The sequence below is a fragment of the Pezoporus flaviventris genome, unplaced genomic scaffold (assembly GCF_033815535.1).
Source record: "Pezoporus flaviventris isolate CSIRO_AGI_PZ_B2104156 unplaced genomic scaffold, CSIRO_AGI_Pfla_v1 ptg000004l, whole genome shotgun sequence".
NCBI lineage: Eukaryota > Metazoa > Chordata > Aves > Psittaciformes > Psittacidae > Pezoporus > Pezoporus flaviventris.
In genome coordinates, this window is record NW_026892552.1 from 63459 (window position 1) to 82792 (window position 19334).

The following is a 19334-nucleotide window of genomic DNA, read 5'->3' on the forward strand; positions in this document are numbered from 1 at the left end:
ATCTATTATCAAGGCATGACATTTGTTCCCCTGTCGGTTGAGGTGATTTTGGTGGGTGAAATGATATACCCATGTTATTTTCTTCATAGTCAGAGAAATGGTCCAAAGCCACAGCAGCTGTTTGGATGCCATCACAGGAGTCACCTGCTCTTCACACTGTCATCTGAGTGTCTTGTCCCCATGTGGAGCCCATGTTTGAACCCCTCTTTCAGCTCCTGCTCCTGATGGAACAGAGGGACCTTCGTATGGCATGAAAGGCTGTGCATAACTGTAACACCAGCATCAACAGGCTAGCATCTGAAACCGAAGCTGATAACAGGCAGGTTTACCACACCTAATTCTACCTGGCTTATTAGCCATGGGTTGCAATGCGCTGTCTTTTGTTCCTTTGTTCCTCTCTGGAGAGCATGAGTTTTGCAGAGAATTAATTTTTAAAATATGCCTTCCTGGACTTTGGTAATTTTTCCCTGTTTCTCAAAGAGAAGGAGGTCAGTCTTCTGCATCCCTCCTTGCCTTCTGTGCATGTTTTTTTTTTTTTACTCGGAGGTCTAGAGCATCACTTGGGAGCAGATGGCCAGCTGGGAGGTTGTTCTCTTTCTGCACAGCTGCAATAGGAAGAAGAACTCCTATGCCACACTCTGTGGTTTAATAACCTTGTGCATTTGCAAAGAAAATTCATTGCATTTGGTATATTAATTGCCATTGAAATAAATGTAATTTAAACTGGCATATACTGGTCCTAGAGGTTTGCACCAATTCAGCTGATTTCATCCTCCAGGTAATACTACATCCAGTCCTAGGAAGCCTATGCTAAAACTAAACATAAAATCACTGTGATGATTTGAGTGAAATCAAATCTGGAAACCAAGCATAAAAACTGTGTTTTGTTTCTGTCAGACAGTGGTCTCGGGTGTCCAGCAGCCAGCGCAGAGCCGATGCCAGCATTGCGCGGTGTCTGCTGGCCATGTGTCCATATGGTGGTGCCAGCACCCTGGCATTTGCATGGGGAGAAATGAACAATACAAATTACTTAACACAAACTGGCCTGTGCTCTGAAATTATCTAGAGGCTTTTAACTAAATTGTTGCTTAATATTAGATGGAAGTGGTAGCATTGGAATAGCACTGTTCCAGGCTGAGCAGTAAGAATGCTGCAAATACTGTATTTGTGTTTTCTTGGCTATACTTCTGCTTGGCCTGGGCCAGGTTTATAGGGTCAGCTTGTCCTCAAACTCAGCAACACAGCTACATGCGTTGCAGAGGCATGGGCTTACCCTCTGCATATTGCCCCAGTGGATGGAGAAGAGCTCACCGTACAGCCTCTTTACATCCCCTGACTTGTAGAGCTAAAATCGTCAGTCCAGTGTCTCTGGATCCTATCTAGTATTTCCAGATTTAAAAATAGTCATTAAATCAGAAGCAGTTGTGTTTTGTCATGAAAAGCTGTCAGAAATGACAGACCTTAACTTTGGTTTCCATTCACTTTAAAAATTAGTAATAATCTGTAATATTCTTGATTTCTCTCGTGAATGAGCTTTTTGTGATTGTACTTTCTGTAAATAGCCAAGTACAAAGAAAATGTTATTAGAAGGAAATAAACATGACTTTTGCTTTCTGTCCTTGCTTTTTGGCTTTTTTTTTTAGAGAGGAGAAGAAGCTATAATTACATAAGTTTCCCAAAATGGAGAAAATAGGGCTGTGATGGTGAACTTTAAGTTCTACTTATTGTCTTTATGAGAATGACACCTGATTCCCATATTTTTCTCTTTATTTTGAGGTTATAGAATCAGTAAAAGCTTCCAGATTTCTTGAAGTTTCTTTTTGTATCACTTTTTATCATACTGTGTATCAAGTGTCTTTTGTTTCATTGCTTGAATAAAATGTACACAATTATGAAGGATTCTTTTACTCAGCACTACTTTTGAATAGTTAGAAACGTACCAGCCTTGATGTACTTTCTTATGGAAGAGTTCAGCTGCTGAGCTTGCTCCTTGTTAAAGCATATGGTTGAGTCCTTATTGTAGTTTTAGTCCTTATTGTAATTTTACTCTATTAAATAGAAATACAGCCTCTTTGCAATATAATACATGCCTTATATGCATCTCTTATGCTGGAGAATCATTAAACCAATTACAGACATGTTTTCCTGACTGTAATTCAACCTGTAATTTATGTGTAACTTAGTGCGCAGCAAGACATTTGTTTTTTTCTTCTCTTTCTCAGCACCATTCTTAAAACTAAAATAGTCCCAGATGTTACAGCTCTCCAAATAGGGACATGCAGCACTGGATTTCTTTACAAAATTTCTTTACAAATATTTCTTTACAAAATAGCCCTAACTGCTGTAGGAACAAAATTTGTTTACCCTATTTGCTAGAAGTAGTCGTAGTCACCATTCAGATGTCTTCAGCTCTGTCAAAATACTACAGTCACTGTAATTTTGTCAACTAGAATTGTGCATCCCAACTTCACTGTTGGCAATTGTTAGGTAGCCACCCCTTATTATTTTACATTGCACTGTTTAAAATGTGTTTGTTTTTTTGTTCATTTGTTGTCTGGTGGGTTTGTTTGGTTGTTTTTTTCTTTCTCGTATTTTAAATTAGCTTTTTTCTTTTTTTTTCTTTTTCCTTTTTTTTTTTTGTCTTTCAGTTGTAAGCTTGAAGGTTTTTCTACTTTGTCGAAGGGAAGTTTAAATTTTAGACATAGGCTGTGACTGCTGAAACCGGCTTATTTATGTTCAGTTGGTTTTGGTTTACACATGCTCTGTAAACCTTATTCGTTCAGCCAGACATTTAAGTACAACTTGGAATATTTGCCTTCCATATTAGTTTCCAGTCTTTAAATCTCTATAACACATTCAAAAGGAAGACATAAATTTTGGTGGAAAAAGCAGGTACTCCATGTGGTCCACTGCATTAGGCAGTTGATTACAATGTACTGTATAAACAAAAATAAGTAAATACATGTCCTCAGTCAAAAACAAGAAAAGAAGGAAAAAGGTGCCATATACCAACCACTGTCATTTGCTTTTGGGCTGAAATTCTGATCCCACTCAAACTGTTGGGAAAGCTGCTGCTGACTGCACAGGGACACAGGTTTCACCCTAGGGGCCATTGTGCATGGAAAAGGAAATAAACACAGCTCCCATTCTTTCTCCTTCCACCCCTGACCCACTGAAAAAAGGCTTTCTGGCTCAGACAGCAGCAGAAGCAAAGGCAGTATAATTTCATGACAAATGCAAACAAAATCAAAATCCTAAATATGGGATGAGATTTTCAGTGATACCTACTGTAAAGGAAAACTGTTTTATGACTAGGAGCTGGTAGATGCTAGAGTTGTACAAGTATATAATAACAAAAGGAGTGGGGCTTTGTTCCTGCTCCTGGCAGTGACTTGCAAGGAAATAATTTCTTGGCACATAATTCTGATTTACGTACCTTTGCAGGTAAAAATACAATGACTATAATATATCTGCCTTACTACAAAGCTAAACTGGAGAGTAAGGCTAATTGTATTCTTGTGCCAAACAATAATTAATTTATCCTTAATCCTGAAAACCTTTTCACGTGTGACTTGTGTTTCCTGGGACCATTTTCATTGATGGATAGCTACCAGCTGTGAAGCCCACAGTGGGATTAGTTAGTAATTAGTTCTTCAGATAATGTGAGATGATCATAAAGAAATGGACAACTTTCAGAAAGGGACTTTCTGCCAATAATACTATTCCCGAGTGGTGCGTGTTGTGTGTGTTCCTGAGCGGTGGTGTGTGCGCTGGGGCAGGGGAGGGCTGTTTCACAGGAGGGAATCCGTACATTTACAAGTGGCCTGAGGTTTTATTTTGAAAATAATTCCAATAAGGTAAAACACACAAGCTTATTCTGATAAGATGTAAAACATCCCTTTTAGGCCATTCTGCAGCTTACGTCTGGATGCTGCCAGTGCGGTACTGTAGGAACTAAAAAGCAGTTTTTGGGGAGTTGCCAAAATCAAGAGAGTAGAAAAATTAATAAGCAGCTGCCACTGACTCATCCTACCTACTAGCCCTTCTTCAGTATCCTGAGGCAAACTCTCCGTCTGACTATCCCAGAACTGTCTTGGACCACTTCCTTGGAAGGGCCTTTAATAAAAATGTCAAGCTTGCACGCTCCTGTTTAAGAGCCATCATATACATGATTTCTATTTCCAGGACACTTGTGGACTAAGACTTACAGCATTGGTTGGTCCACAGGAGGTCCTTGTGGCATCTTGATAACATCTTTCTAAGTCACTTACTGTCATCAAAACCCATAATGGCTTTGCTCAGGATTTCATTGTTAGGAGCAGATCTAATTAGCTCCTTGGTATTAAAACAGAAGAGCCTGTAGCTCTTTCTCTGGACAAAAGACTTCACTGACAAAATTAATGTCCTCACCTTTCAAGGACACCTGGCATGCAGGAGACACAAATCCTCCCTGGCATTTCTGCTGGAACCCTTGCAGGAAGCCCTGATTCCCAAGGGGATCTCGCACCACTCTTGGTGCCTCCTCCAGGCACGTATTGCCTGATTTCTCCATTTGAAGCTTTTCTGTGTGGAACAGACAGACTTGCCAGTGTGTTTATGGATTTCTCAGCCATCTTGCCCCTGCAAGCTGATAGTGTGACAAATCTCCTTCCAGCTCATTCTTCAGAGAAGGCAGGGGTTCAAATGCAAGAAACACTCTTTCTTTAAAGTTTAGGGATTTTCAGTGCAATTTTTTTCTCTCTAAGTAGCATAATATTATTTTTACCTCTAAGTAGCATAATATTACTCCTAGCACTACACAATCTTCCTATAATAAAGTTTCCTTCCTGGATAAAGCTTTCTTTCCATATAGCTCCTAGAAAGTCTGCCATGGGAGGATACCTGCCAGGATGCACATCTACCAGGCTTTGTCCTTACCTGGACTGCTCTGAAACACTTTGGTGGAGAGAGGTCACCCGTTGCTGAGTGCTATGTCTTCTTGCCAGTGTCTGAGAACTGTTTTTTGTGGTGGTAGGATGCAATGACCCCTGCCCCGAGCCCTGCCAAGCTGTGTGATTCTGCTGAATTTACAACTGGAGCAGAAAAATACATTCAGCCCTTTTACCAGCCTTTAGATGTCTTGAGTTGAGGTAGAGGATAAGTCTCATCCACAGAAAGAAGCAGGTAAGAGCAATAGCTACAACACGACATGAAGTATGCGTTTGGCGCAGAGCTGGTAGGCACTGGTTATCTTTTCAGCTGGTCACTTGTGGAAGATCCCCTGTAAAACATTTGCTGCAACTAGTTTCAGAGGTTGTCTGAGGCATTCTGGCAGATGGCTGGCTGTAACAGAAGAATGACCGTTGCTTTGGAATGCTGTCTTTAAGGTTTTCCTAGGGTCTTTGCGTAGGGTGGAGACCGCAAGATGCATAAGAGACATTCTGGGAGCAGCTCACAAGAAGGAGGCCAGACTGGTTCCTACCCTGTGCCGGGATGGGACTGTGCTCACTGTGTACATGGCTCTCCCAGGAAAGCTGCTGGTGTTGAAAGGAACTTCTTCCCATGGCTGTTTACCCAACAGTAGCTGCTGATCTTGTGGTGTGACCCCAACTGAACTATTCATGAGTTCCATAAAACTCAGTAGCCTGCCAGTGCACCAACCTGCAGGAGCCTCTCTGGGTCATAGAATAATAGAATCATACAATTGATTTGAAAAAGTTGGAAAGGACCTTCAAAGCTCATCTAGTCCAACCCCCTGCAATGATCAGGGACTCCTTCAATTTTGAAGATGTCCCTGATCACTTTGCCCAGAACCACATAAACCCTGGCCCTGAATGTCTCCAAGGGATGGTGCATCCACCATCTCTCTGGGCAACCTGTGCCAGCATTTCACCACCCTCATTGTAAAAGATTTCTTCCTCATGTCCAGTCTGAATCTCCCCTCTTTTGAGTTTAAAACTTGTCCTGTTGCAACAAGCCCTGCTAAAAAGTCTTTCCCTGTCTTTCTTATAGGCCCCTTTTAAGAACTGGAAGGCCACAATAAGGTGTCCAGGGAGTCTTCTCCAGGCTGAACCACCCCAGCTTTCTCAGCCATTACTTATAAGAGAGGTGCTCCATCCCTTTGATCATTTTTGTGGCTCTATCAACATCCAGTTTTCTAGGCAAACCCCGGAAACACCTCTTCCATGGAATACCAACCTGAATGTGGTTATGGTGACAACAAAGTCAGATTCTTGGTAGCTCACCTCCATTTGATTGCTTGCAATAGCTACAGATGGTTTCTGTATTTTGGTGTGACATGAGTTTTGCAGCTGCAGGAAATGTCTTTCTTTTGGCTTATGCTCTGTAGGATTAATCACAGAGAGATTCTTTCAGGAGAGGGCTGAAGTGGTGAAGCATGAGAGTGATTCAGCAAAACTCAGCAAAATTTTTGTAAGGATAGTGGTCTTCCTCTAGAAAATTCAATCATCTGATGCTTAGACTCTTTAAACTGCCACCTATTTATTAGTATTTTTAACAACTAAATCCTTTTGGAGTTATGAAATGTTCCTTCCATTAGCAGTAGAGAGTATTCAACACACTGAGATCTCATGATAACAATAAGTATAAATATAGGTTTAATTAAAAAGATGGCCATTATTTGTAAATGCCAGAAATAACATAAGTACAATTAGGAACATTTTAGTTGTAAAGTTCTCCTTTTGGGATCTGGTGCATAACCATGGCTGAGTGAAATCAAAATAGTTGTTCCTTGGAAACCTGCAATAGCTTCCAAACATACTCAACAGGGCTTGCAGTAGCTATATTATAGTGAAATTCCTGCATGACTATTTGTAATCTGAGCCTTTGAATGTGAAAACATCAGAGTGTTAGACCAAACCTTTCTTCTTATTTTGGCATCTAGATTACAGGTTACTCTGACAGCAAATTACAGAGCAGTTAAGGATGTTGCAGATAGTAGGTTGAAAGTTAAGGCACTAATTTCTTGGTGGCTTAAATAAATTCAAATAATACATCAAGTAGCAAAGGTGGAATGGAACAGTGCAATGGCCTGACAAATGAGACATCTCTAATACACACCCATTTCAGGGAATATCAGGTCTCCTTGTATGATCTGGAGCACATCTCTGCTGCTTCGCTGTGAGCAGAAGAAGAGCCTCCTCTGCCCAACTAACCCACATGCACACAAGCCCACCACATCCCATGACATCCATACGTCATGAATCCTGAATTCTCCAATCTCTGTGCAGGGATGAGCAGCAAATACCTCCATTTTTAAGCTTTCCTCTTTGTTTTCCCTATAACCTGTACTAAAATTCATGGACACGTATTTGTACCTTTTGAAATAAAAGGGCCATCACAATTTAGTCAGATGTGTCCAGCCCCACACAATTGCATAATGGCTCTGGAACAAAGTTGAGCTGTGAAACAGCCAACTAAACAGTCATGATTAGACTTCAGAGCTTACATCCCACACATGGGAGAAATCTACACCATTTGCCACTGTTGTTTCAATCCACTGGACTGCCAGAAGAAAATACAACAGTGCTTCCATCTGCATTGCTGGCGGGGATGGGCTGGGGCTCTGGAGGCAAAGAGCTTCACAAGGGAAGTTGCCCAAATATCTGTGTCAGAGCTGGCAGACAAAGGACGTTTTCCCAGCAGCCGGTCCAATAACATGTCACATTATTACGGCTTGGCTTGAGGTATGGGAGAGTTTTTATGGCTTGCCGTTGGGGATAGCTGTGGGCTATTGTATTAGCAGCTCTGTGCTGAGGGGTTATTGAACTAGGACTGTCCCAGTTGGTACTGGACCATAGCCCACACTTGCACTCTAAATACAAGATATAATAAGTTAATTTTTTAAATTATTATAGGAAAGATAGTAGATTAGTTTTCAAATGTGCTGATATATCACCCATGAAGTAAGCTCTGGTTAGAAAATAAGTTCTTTAACTCTTTACCCTGCCAGCTCCCCCACTACCAGACCTGCTTTCTCATCCAGGATGGCATTGTGGGATACAGTCCAGGGGTGTAGGTTTACTTCATCCACACATCTCTTTCTGTGCTAGATGACAAGAGATCAAGGTGTCTGAGGTGGCTTTGATTACGCATAAAGGTGAAGCCTTATTGTCTAACTGGCAATTCAATACTGTTAGAAATTAGAAATAAGCAAATCTGCCTTTAATACTAGAAAAAATAGTTGCTTTTTAAATTACCCAGCAATGTAATCATACAGGAATAGATTTCTGAGGATCCTGACTGTCTCCCAAGTGATAATACTATACTGATGTTGCATTATTACTCTTTATTAATTCTGGAAACCCTTCCGAATTGACAGCTGCAAATCTGCGACAGTTTCTGTTCCATCCCTTGTTCCAGGATACTGACAGCTCTGCAGTTAAATTGTGCTAAGACTCCCTAGCCCAGGAACAAAGTTGTATTTCCAGCAGTGACAATGATGCAGGTTTAAATATCTATAGCCACAGTGCAGTGGCTCTGGGGCACATGTCACAGGAGGGCTGTAGGGGTGTGGGGAAAAGGTGCATGGTTGCTCCCACTGCCCATAACTTCAATAAAAGCCTCTGCATTTCTCCTCTGCCATTCTCTCCCATCACTTTGAAATGCCAAGGCAAATGTCTGTATGTACCATATCTATGTGCATGTGCACATATGTCATGTACCATAACATACTCCACTGATTTACAAGATGCTTTTTCTAAGGTGTATGTATAGGCTGTATCTCCTTTGCACATAAAAAAATTGTGTGAATGTGTGGATAATAGTTGGAAGGAGTGGGGTCTCTATTGTGTATATTGGTACACACAGAACAAATAAGCAAATTGAGCGTAGATTTAGAGGAATTAGTAGCATTTAGAAAAGCATGTAGCATGGAAAAAATAAAGTTTAACTGACGTATTTTAGGGGATAGAAAAGTTACACATAAAAGAAACCTGTATTTCAGGGCTAAACAGAGTACATTGTAGCTTATCCACCAGCAATGTTGGTTTAGACGGCATTTTTTAAATCAAAATTAAAAAAAAAAAAAAAAAAATATACGCAGAAAACTGGCTAAAACAGCTTCAGTGGGTTATTCTAGGACAATAAAAGCCAGGAAAAGGAGAGTTAAGATTAACTCGTTTTGGCTGGAGATTTCAGTCATCTTCAAATAGTGGGCAGTCTCACATACCACATACTTCATGCTGCAATACTTTGAGACACAGAACTAAGGTTGGAATTTCAGGCTTTTATTGGGGAAAAAATAAAGCAAAAAGAATAAAGAATAAATGAACAATGAAGAATGAAGAATAAAGAATAAACACTGACTTCTTGGCTGGTTAGACTTTCAGTGGTGTACCGGGCTTTTGCAAACATTTCCATTGTGTTCTTCTGACCCCTCATGCTATGTGTTCATTTGGAAATGTAAAATATGAATTTGGAGATCCTCCTTGCCATGTTAAGGTTTTGATTAGCTTTTTAAAGCTGCTTTAAGCCATTTTGCATATCATCTTTTTAAAACGTGGTGTGTAGAGTGATTTATTCCAGCTGCTCATGAAGGTTTGGATTGCCGTGTATGTAGCAGCTCTTAAATGCCTCAGAAATCCTCCAATTTGTGTCACAATGTGTATGGGAGATAAGGAGCAGCTGTATTGCAGACTGGCAAACAACTGGACAGCAGCATGCTGGGAAAAAAGTCATTGTTAAATATAAGCTTAAGCAGAATTATTTGTATTTTTGTTCCTTTCAGCAAGAAAAATGGTGATGGGCTTGCTGAGAGGATGTTTTTGTTGACATTAGTTTTTGTGAGGATCTTTACACACCTAAGTGTGACTGGGCCATTCGTGGGCTGTGTGTGAGCTGGATTCCTCGAGCAGCCCAGAGAAGCATGCCAGGGTTGCTTCTCTGAAAATGCTCCTTTGTGGTGGAAACAAGGTATAGATATGGCCATGGAAACCCTGCCTCCCCCAGCCTAGTGAAGAGATAAAGTGGGACAAGGCAGAGCAAAGCAAAGATTCACAGAGAGCTCTGCCTGCTGCTGGCATTCTTAACATCTCTTTTTGAAAGCTTTCAAGAAGTGCAAAACTTCTTGTTTCATGTTGGAAGAGCACATTGCTTGCTATCGTTCCATAGTCTTGTGTATAAGCATGGATGAGCAGCTCTGAGAGAAAGTGATGGAATGGGAGCAGGATCTGTCAATAATGATGTGTATCTGAGAAGGGGAAAACAATAGCAATTTATTTTTTTTTTTTAAAAAAGGGCTGTGATCCATAAGTGCTTCATTCCTGGCAGTGTTCAAGGCCAGGTTGGGCAGAGCCTCATGTTTCCAGGGTGAGGGTTGGAACTGGATGATCTTAAAGTCCTTTCCAACCCAAACCATTCTATGATTCCACAATTCACACTTTATGCAAATGAACAAACCTTTTGTTTATACTCATTTACACCCCATTTTATTTTTTCACAGTACTGCTGAAACTTGGAGAAGTTGTTAGAGGAATTTAGTTCACTTTCCAAATACAACATAAGCTATTAAAAGTGAATTTTTGATTTTTTTCAGACAAATTATGCTATTAGGATATATCCCATCACCCAACAGAACAGCATACCATAAAGACCAAAGCCAGGCTTCCTGCTGATCGTGTCAAGTGGAAAGTGGGACTAATCTTGAGCTGGTGTCAGTTCATTGTGCTGGCTTGGTGGCTGAAAAAATATAGCAGACGGATGCTATTTGATCACTGCTAAATACCAGCCTGAGATTTTACAGCATCCAGGATCCAGGATTAACGAGTCCCATGCAGCACTCAGCCTGCTGACCTATCTGTGGAACTGCAGCACCCATGCAGTGGTGGAGGTGGAACTCCCCAGAAACCTCAGTGAATTAGCATCTATCCTGGGTCCAGCTTAAACCATGACACCAGCACTTTACAGCGCACTGTAAGTGAAGGCTTTGAGGCAGTGTGTATGCTAGAAGTAGATAGGAAAGCATGGCGGTGCGTAGTACTCAACTTCACACATTCTCATTTGGTTAATTGAAAAGTCATTCTTTTGGTTCATATTTAATTCATCCAATTCATTGTCATGTGGTCATTTGTCTTGGAGCAGCTTACATGGAGAACTGTGCTGTGGTGTTTTTATCTTCAAAATTTCCTGTATTCAGACAAGAAACTAAATAAAGGTGCTTCTTTTATCTTTTTTTTTTTTTTTTCCCCCAATACTTCAAAATACAAGTACCTTTTTTAGGGTTGTTTTTTTTTTTTCCTGACACTCTTAAGATTCTGATTCAGGGGCAGGGGTACCTTCCTTTAAGATAACTTCAGTAGTTTCCACTGGGTTGCTGGAGGGTTGGTTTGACAGCAGCAGAGAGTAACAGTTGAACTGCTGTATTTTTCAGGCTAATATGTTAATTGACTTTATGATAGGCTGTAATTTACATCACTTCAGTAGCTGCAGGTGGCTCAACCCCACAGCGAAGCAGAGACACAGAGATGTTGTGAAGAGGCATGGCAACGTGTGGACTGTAAGAGCAAAGCCAGGGGAGTCTGTCCACTCTTCCCATGCACCCAGAGCCAGAGGGGAGAGGTGGGCAAAGTGAGGCAGGTCCATGAATTACCCTGGAAGGTTTTAAGGTAAAATGTTTGTTAATCTTTTGCATCCATTGGCTTCTTAGCAGAACCCAAATATAAAGACTAGTGCTAAATTTTAAAGCTTGCTTATTCATTTTATGTGTGTTTTATGGTCCAGAGTCTGGTAAGCATCCCATGAGATTACAGCCTCATGACCACAAAAACATAGCAAACAACATAACAAATGTTTTTGCAACGTTTCTGATATCAAAGTATTTTTGATAGCAGATTTATATGTTGTCATCCATCACGAAGAAAGGATTGAAAATGAGAATGGAGCATAAATTGCTGGCTGCATGGGAAGGTTTGTCCTGCATTACCAAAATTTGCATTTGAAACTTTCTGCTTATTATGGTGTTGATTTTGGAATTAGACTGCCTGTGTTGGCTGAAGAAGGGCTGAGGTTACACCAGAAGCTCATCACTGTCCCACCAATATGGTACTATCTTTGGGGGATAGCAGGGGAATTAAGCTTTTCCCAGAACATTAGCTCTGCTTCTTCCTGGGCTATAGACCAGGCAGGCAGTGAGACTGAGTCTCTTGCTGCGGTCACCATTGCCCTCCTCTGTGGGGCCTCATTGCTCTCTTCTGCCAGGGGAGATGCGATTTTGGACAACCAAGGAAGCTGTGGGCATCATCATAGAGGAGACGATGACAGTCAAAGAATCATAGAATCAATCAGGTTGGAACAGAACTCCAAGATCATCACATTCAACCTTTATTACAGCACTGTCAAGGCCACCACTAAACCAGGTCACTAAGGGTCTTGTCTATATGGTTTGTGAACACTTTCAGGGACAGTGACAACACCACTGCCCCGGGCAGCCTATCCAATGCCTGGTCACCCTTTTAGGGAAGAAATTGTGCCTAATTTCCAATCTAAACCTTCCCTGGGGCGGTTTGGGGCCATTGCCTCTTGTCCTATCACTTGTTACTTGGGAGAAGAGACCAGCCACCTCCTGGCTCCATCCACCTTTCCTATATTTGTAGGGAGAGATAAGGTCCTCCCTGAGCCTTCTCTTCTCCAGACTAAATCCCCCAGTTCCCTCAGCTGAGATGGTAAATCCCAGTTGTACATAGAATGAGAAATGTATGGTTTGCAACCCTGTGTACATGGGATGAGAGATGTAGGGTTTGCAAGCTTAGTACAGGGCATCCTGGGATGGGCAGCAGCCCTAACTGTGGTATCTTTGTGATGTTGCAGCCTGACTGAGAGTGGTTCTGCTTAAAAGCACCTCAAGATTCTTTACCCCTGGGGCATGCAAGAGCAAGGGGTGAAGCTTCATAATATCAGCGGTAAAACCTGGCACTATGGAGGGTCGCCAGCACTGCCTCCGTTTCCACTGGGAGACATGAGACAGCTTCTGGCAATGTTTTCTGTTGTGGTGCAGCTTTCTCCCAGCGTGGACAAGATACAGATTACCAATCTGCCAAAATTTCTTTTTCCAGGCATGTTGCTGCTGTCCTCCTAGTTTTGTCCTCCTGAGGCCACTTATGAAAGAACATGTTGAAAACATGTGGATTTGTGCTCCTCTTTTTGTGTTGTATACTTTTTTTTTTTTTTTAAGACTTCTTGTAGGTTTATTTTTCATCTAAAATCTCTGAAGGAAGGTTGCTGGTGTTAGTTCTGTTTGCCATTGCTGAAGTACCTGGAGGTGGAGGGGAGAGGAATGTCAGAGATCTGCCTGGAGGACTGCAGAGAATGGGAGGTCTTCAAAGGTAAAATAACTATCTGGCTTTTTCTCCTTGGTTTTGTCCAAATAATCCAGTAGGCATCAGGGTTTAATATGTGCTAGAAAGAAAGGTTGAGATGAAAACAGCAACTGAAAGTCTTCCTTTGAACTAACAAACTTTTATCAACCATCTCTGGGGGTGTTCTGCAGATTCAACTCTTGTCCTGTTGTTTCTAAGACAACTGACAGGTCTGCAGTTGGTGAGCAGAGTTTCTAAGCATTATGAAAAAGCTGGTTATCTTTTGAAGATTTTTCTTTTTCTTCTCCTTCTTCCCAGCTTGCCCTTTTGCTGTGTAAAACTGAAATGTTGCTTTACAGAGCATCTGGTTTCCACTGGTTACCAAGGATGCTGAAGAGTCTGGGCTATGATAAGCACATCCTTTGGTCTTATATACCTGAAAAAATTAATTGATCACCATGGCATCAGAGCCAGTGTGTGCCTGCATACTTGGCACTGTCAGCCAGCCTTTTATTTCTAAGGCTTAACATGCAAAGGGGGGCTCAAAATACGTAATTTCCTTTAATGCATGAGGTGCCTTCTGCCTTTCTCAAATTCATTATTCAAAATGAGGCAAATGCTCACCTGTCAGAAACCCAAGCGTCTTTGACTTCGAGTGCCCTTATTTGTGGCAGAACTTCCCACCCGTAACATCTGGCAGGTTTCAAAGAGTTGTATGTCCTTCCTGTGCAAGTAGGGTGTGTAGAACAACATGTTTATGTATCAGGTGGCAAGACTGCAGCAGGAATTAGTAAGGTTTTTTAGTAACAGAAACTCTTATCTGCCATTGTCTGCCTTGCTTATACAGTCTGCAGGGGGAAAATTGATCTGACAAGCAAGTAGTCACATACAGCTGGATTCCAATATTAGCTGCTTTGTACGTCTGTTACAGCTGAGTTACAGGCTGTGCACAAACTAAGAATTTCATTATGCTTTTACAGTATTTGTTGGTTCTTCATATGACAGAGCTATATTAATTTTAATACAATTTATGAAACTCTCAGCTGAGTCTAGTTTCCCAAAAAAGGACACCTAGTACAGATGTGGAAAGTTACATCAAGCTTGAACATGCTCTTTAATTAATTGTTCTGTCATATGTTTCAATAGTCTAATAAACCCAGGGACCTGTCAGCCAGGATACTCTCATGGGTTTTTTTCAGCTTTCTGAAGAAATTCCTGCTGTCTCCCACCCCTCTGTTTTATTTCTTACTGTTTTAATGTCAGGCCTAGCTGACTTGATAGGAAATTATTTTGCATTCTGTAGATTTTTAGAGCCCAAAGTGTATTATCATGAATGAATTATTTGTGATGCTGGTAAAAGCTTTGAAGCTGATGCCTCTTTGTCTTCCTCTGGGAGTGAAGGTGATGGAAAGGTGAGAATGTGATTTCATGTGGGTCTTCTGCAGACCAAGCTGATCTTGGTCTTGCAGTGCTAGTAAAGCCTGGTTAAATAAATAGGTAGACAGATAGATAGATAATAAAAAAAGAATCAAATAGTATTTCTGCTTATGAGGAAGGGAAAGGACCATCAAACAGTTTGGACTTGTGCTAAAGAAGAAAATCTCAACCACAAAAGCTGAAATTCCCAGAAACTGCCACTTTCTAATGGTGTTTCTAGAATTGTAAGGCTTGTGACCTTGCACATACCCAGAAGGTATATAAAGATCTTCATACTGAAGCTGAAAGTTAAACTCAAAGATTACAGAATCAGAAAACCCTGGAGTCATGCTGCTCTGCCTTCCAGGACTGTGAAGGACTTTCAGCGCTTGAAACTGCAGGACCAGTAGTCCACAGTGCTGAGACAGATGTGAAACGAAAAGTGATGCTTTTTGGCTGGAAAAAAACTTCTGCCTGTCCCTCTTTCCAAGCAACTGCAGGCACACTGTTCTGGTAGTGTGCCAGACCCTAGGAAATAAAGTAGCAGGACATGGAATTCAATGAAAAATTACGCAAGCAGCATGTTTGTTCCCTAAGACAGACTGTGTCAATCTTGACAGCTTTGTTCTAAGTAAAAGATGTGCAGTTGATTTAACCTGTTCTGGCTTGAATAAAATGCTGGCTATCATAATACATTGAAAATCAGACATAATAAATATACAACAAACTGTAAACTTGTAAAATGGAAAGGAAGAGGGCACAAAAGAGAAGACAATGCTTTGTGTGGAAGAAACTACCGAGTTGAAGACTTACCACTGACACTGGTTTTGCAAGCGCTGTTATGTAATACTTTCATTAATGATCTCGACACGCTCGTGAGGTGGGCTGATGCCAACCTCATGAAGTTTAACCATGCCAAGTGCAAGGTCCTACACCTGGGTGGGAGCAATCCCAGGCACAGCTACAGGCTGGGCAGAGAAGAGATTCAGAGCAGCCCTGTGGACGAGGACTTGGGGGCGTTGGTTGATGAGAAAATGAACATGCGCAGGCAGCGTGTGCTTGCAGCCTGGAAAGCCAGCCATATCCTGGGCTCCATCAAAAGGAGCGTGACCAGCAGGTCGAAGGAGGTGATCCTGCCCCTCTACTCTGCTCTTGTGAGGCCTCACCTGGAGTATTGTGTGCAGTTCTGGTGTCCTCAACATAAAGAGGACATGGAACTGTTGGAACAAGTCCAGAGAAGGGCCACGAGGATGATCAGGGGACTGGAGCACCTCCCGTATGAAGACAGGCTGAGGAAGTTGGGGCTGTTCAGCCTGGAGAAGAGAAGGCTGCGTGGAGACCTCATAGCAGCCTTCCAGTATCTGAAGGGGGCCTATAGGGATGCTGGAGAGGGACTCTTCATTAGAGACTGTAGTGATAGGACAAGGGGTAACAGGTTAAATCTTAAGCAGGGGAAATTTAGATTGGATATAAGGAGGAAATTCTTTCCTATTAGGATGGTGAGGCACTGGAATGGGTTGCCCAGGGAGGTTGTGAATGCTCCATCCCTGGCGGTGTTCAAGACCAGGTTGGACAAGGCCTTGGGTGAGATGATTTAGTGTGAGGTGTCCCTGCCCATGGCAGGGGGCTTGGAACTAGATGATCTTAATGTCCTTTCCAACCCTAACTATTCTATGATTCTATGATTCTATGATCTTGCCACAAAATGATCTTGGCACCAAAAAAAAAAAACCCAAGAAAAAAACCCCAAAACAAAACAAAGAAAAAAAAAAGAGAAAAAAAAAGGAGTGAAATAATGAAATCTGGTGATAATGATACTGTAAATTGGAAGCCATTACAATTTTGGAGAGCAATGCTATAAATATCATGCAGGTGAAGTGAATGGAGCAATAGGAACAGGAAAGTGCCCTGAACAAAACTAGTTGCCCATAGTGAAAGGATAAAAATGTCATGTCAGGACAGGTGCATGGAAAGGTTTGGTTTAGAATGGTAGTTATTTCCTTGAAGCAAAGTAATAGCCTAATGAAAGCAAGGGCTTGCATAGCTGAGCACAGTGTGAGGGGATCTTGACCTGTAAATTCATCAGGAAGAAGTGCAAATAGGTATTTTTAACAAATGAACAAATGACTTTCAATTAGTTTGATACATTTCACTTGGAAATGTTGAGAGAGTGGAAAAACCAATTTGTGTCTTCTTTGGGGTCAGCTTGGACCATAAACATGCAGAAAAAACTTTTCTGATGACCTCAGATACTAAAAAATAAACCGGGCTCAGCTGTAGATGCATCATGCTGTATTCTTATTGCTCTTATTGTTCCCTGAAGTAGCTCAAATAATTGCAGGAGTGGAGTTCAGTTCCTGGTCTAAGCCTAAAATGGTCTGCTAAAACCAAGTAAAAGTTATGAAACATACCTTGGCTTAAGTAAAAGTGAATATAAAAAAGTCTCTCTGAGGAGCTCTTGCATGTTTTGGTCTGGGTTCCCCAAGGAGCTTTGGCAGTGGGGCTGTAGCAGCCACATCCATTGATTCTAGCTGCATGTCTTGTCAGTGAGCCCAGCGTTCAAAGCCAGCAGCAGTAGCAGGCTGTGTTGACTGGCCTTAGAGGTTCAGGAGAATATGCTGGGATTTTGCCCATGTGGGGCAAATTGCCTGGACAAACCCCTGATTTAGCTGGGCTTGCCTTGGGAGCAGGAAGTTGGACCATAAGACCTCCAAGGGTCTCTTCCAACCTAAATTAATCTGTAATTTTAAACTGGTTTGGTTTTTGCAAGTGGGAACTGTACATTTTTTCTGTGCTGATGCCTTTTTCCCTTGAGTACAGATAAACACTGGTTTGAATACAAGTATTTGTATATGCCAAACAAGATGCTGTACTTATGTAAAATGCTGCAGCTTAAAAAACAAATCATTCTGTTTTCCTAAATAATTGTGTTTGTACAAATGTGGACATGAGTTGTTCCTCATGCACTCTGAGGGTTTTTTGCAAATTCCAGCCTTAAGCTGCTCCTTTTCTTTCTCTGATCTGCATTGAACTCGATGACACCACAATGATGTTCCCCATCTCTGTAGTTACTGAGTATTATCAGCCAAGGCTGCCCAGAAACTAAAAGATAATTTTAGTTGTGGCTAAGGACAAATCTTTGCAATTAATTGCTTTGATTACAGAGAGTTTTGGCCAGTAAAAAGTTGTTTCTAGAGCCAAAAGCTTCTTAATCATGCCCCTGTGAGTCTTGTGCTTATTTTTGTCATTTGGTTCAAGATAACTCTCAGAGCCAGCCCAGTCAATGCTAAGTGATTTGTGACAAGACCTTCAGAAACAATTTATGGAATGCCACAGGTTTTGATTTTTTTGCTGCCTCCAGAATTGTATTTCATGACACAAGGACAGAAGTAGATGCATGGTAGAAATCAGTTGCTGTTGTGACAAGATAAATATGCTTTGCAGCAGTAAACTGGAATTGTGACCATGATGCCTTTTCAGGTTTTTCACTACATGGCAGACACTATTGTGTTGTGAAAGTAAGGAGATGTAATCAGAAGTTGCATTTATGTACAGATGCACAAATAGAAGGATTCAGAAGCAAAGAATTTGCTTACAACTTAAGTAGGCAGTCTGCAGTGTATCTATCTTAGATACAGTATATCTAAACCGTATTTCAAAGTGTGTTTTAACTTGGAGATTTTTATGACCATTTACCGCCTCTGAGTGATCAAAAATGTGTCAGGTGACCATGGCTAACCTATTGAGAGCCTTGTAAAAATCAGTTAAATTAGGAAAAGAGACTAAATTTCAGTTAGAGTAGTGAGCCATGGTTTTTCTTCAGTGTAGAATTCATAACCTATTATCCTAAGCTTAAATGATCATAGCTAATACTGTCAGAGGAGCAGGCATAGCATCAAATACTGACTGTGCAGCCTCTGTTTTCCAGTGTTGGGCTCCTTGTGCCTCTTCTGCAGCCAGACCCTGTGGCACAAGAGCTGCTCTGCTGCTTTGAGCAGCTCTGAGCCCTGCCTGCCTCCACTGAGGGTGCAGGATGGGTTTTGTTACCTGTCTGTGGCTGGGCTGACCATGTCTGATCACAGGATAAAAAGCACGAGGCTATGGCAAGAAAGTACAGGCTTCGAGGGCTTGCAAAGAGCTGTCTGGTTGCTGTCATTTAGCCACAACTGCAAGGATGCAATGTAAATGCAGCAAATAAAAAACTGGAGTGATGAGGTGCAGAGGTGGAAGAAAGATACCTGCCTCATGGCTCCTCTGGAAGTGCCCACACTTGTGGAGGAGCACAGTGCATACCTGCTCACATCCACATGCTGGCATTCACCAGGACTGTATTTTTAGTGACTGCTGCCACAGTGGTCTGCCCTTCCCTCTCTTTCTAGGCATCTGCACCTGAGTTGAGTGCATGGATGTGACCTAGCATTTACCCAAACCCACTTGGCACTGCTGTGGGTCTGTGGGTACCAATGCTAAATCTGACAGCAACTTAAAACAGGGTGTTTCTTTTAAGTTCAATTAGAAAATACATTTCTTAATCTATTAAATCTTTGAAATGGTAGAGGTGCACCTTCTGCTTTGAACATGCCATATGAGGATGGTGGTGACGGGGAGTGTGAGCTGCTGTGCCTT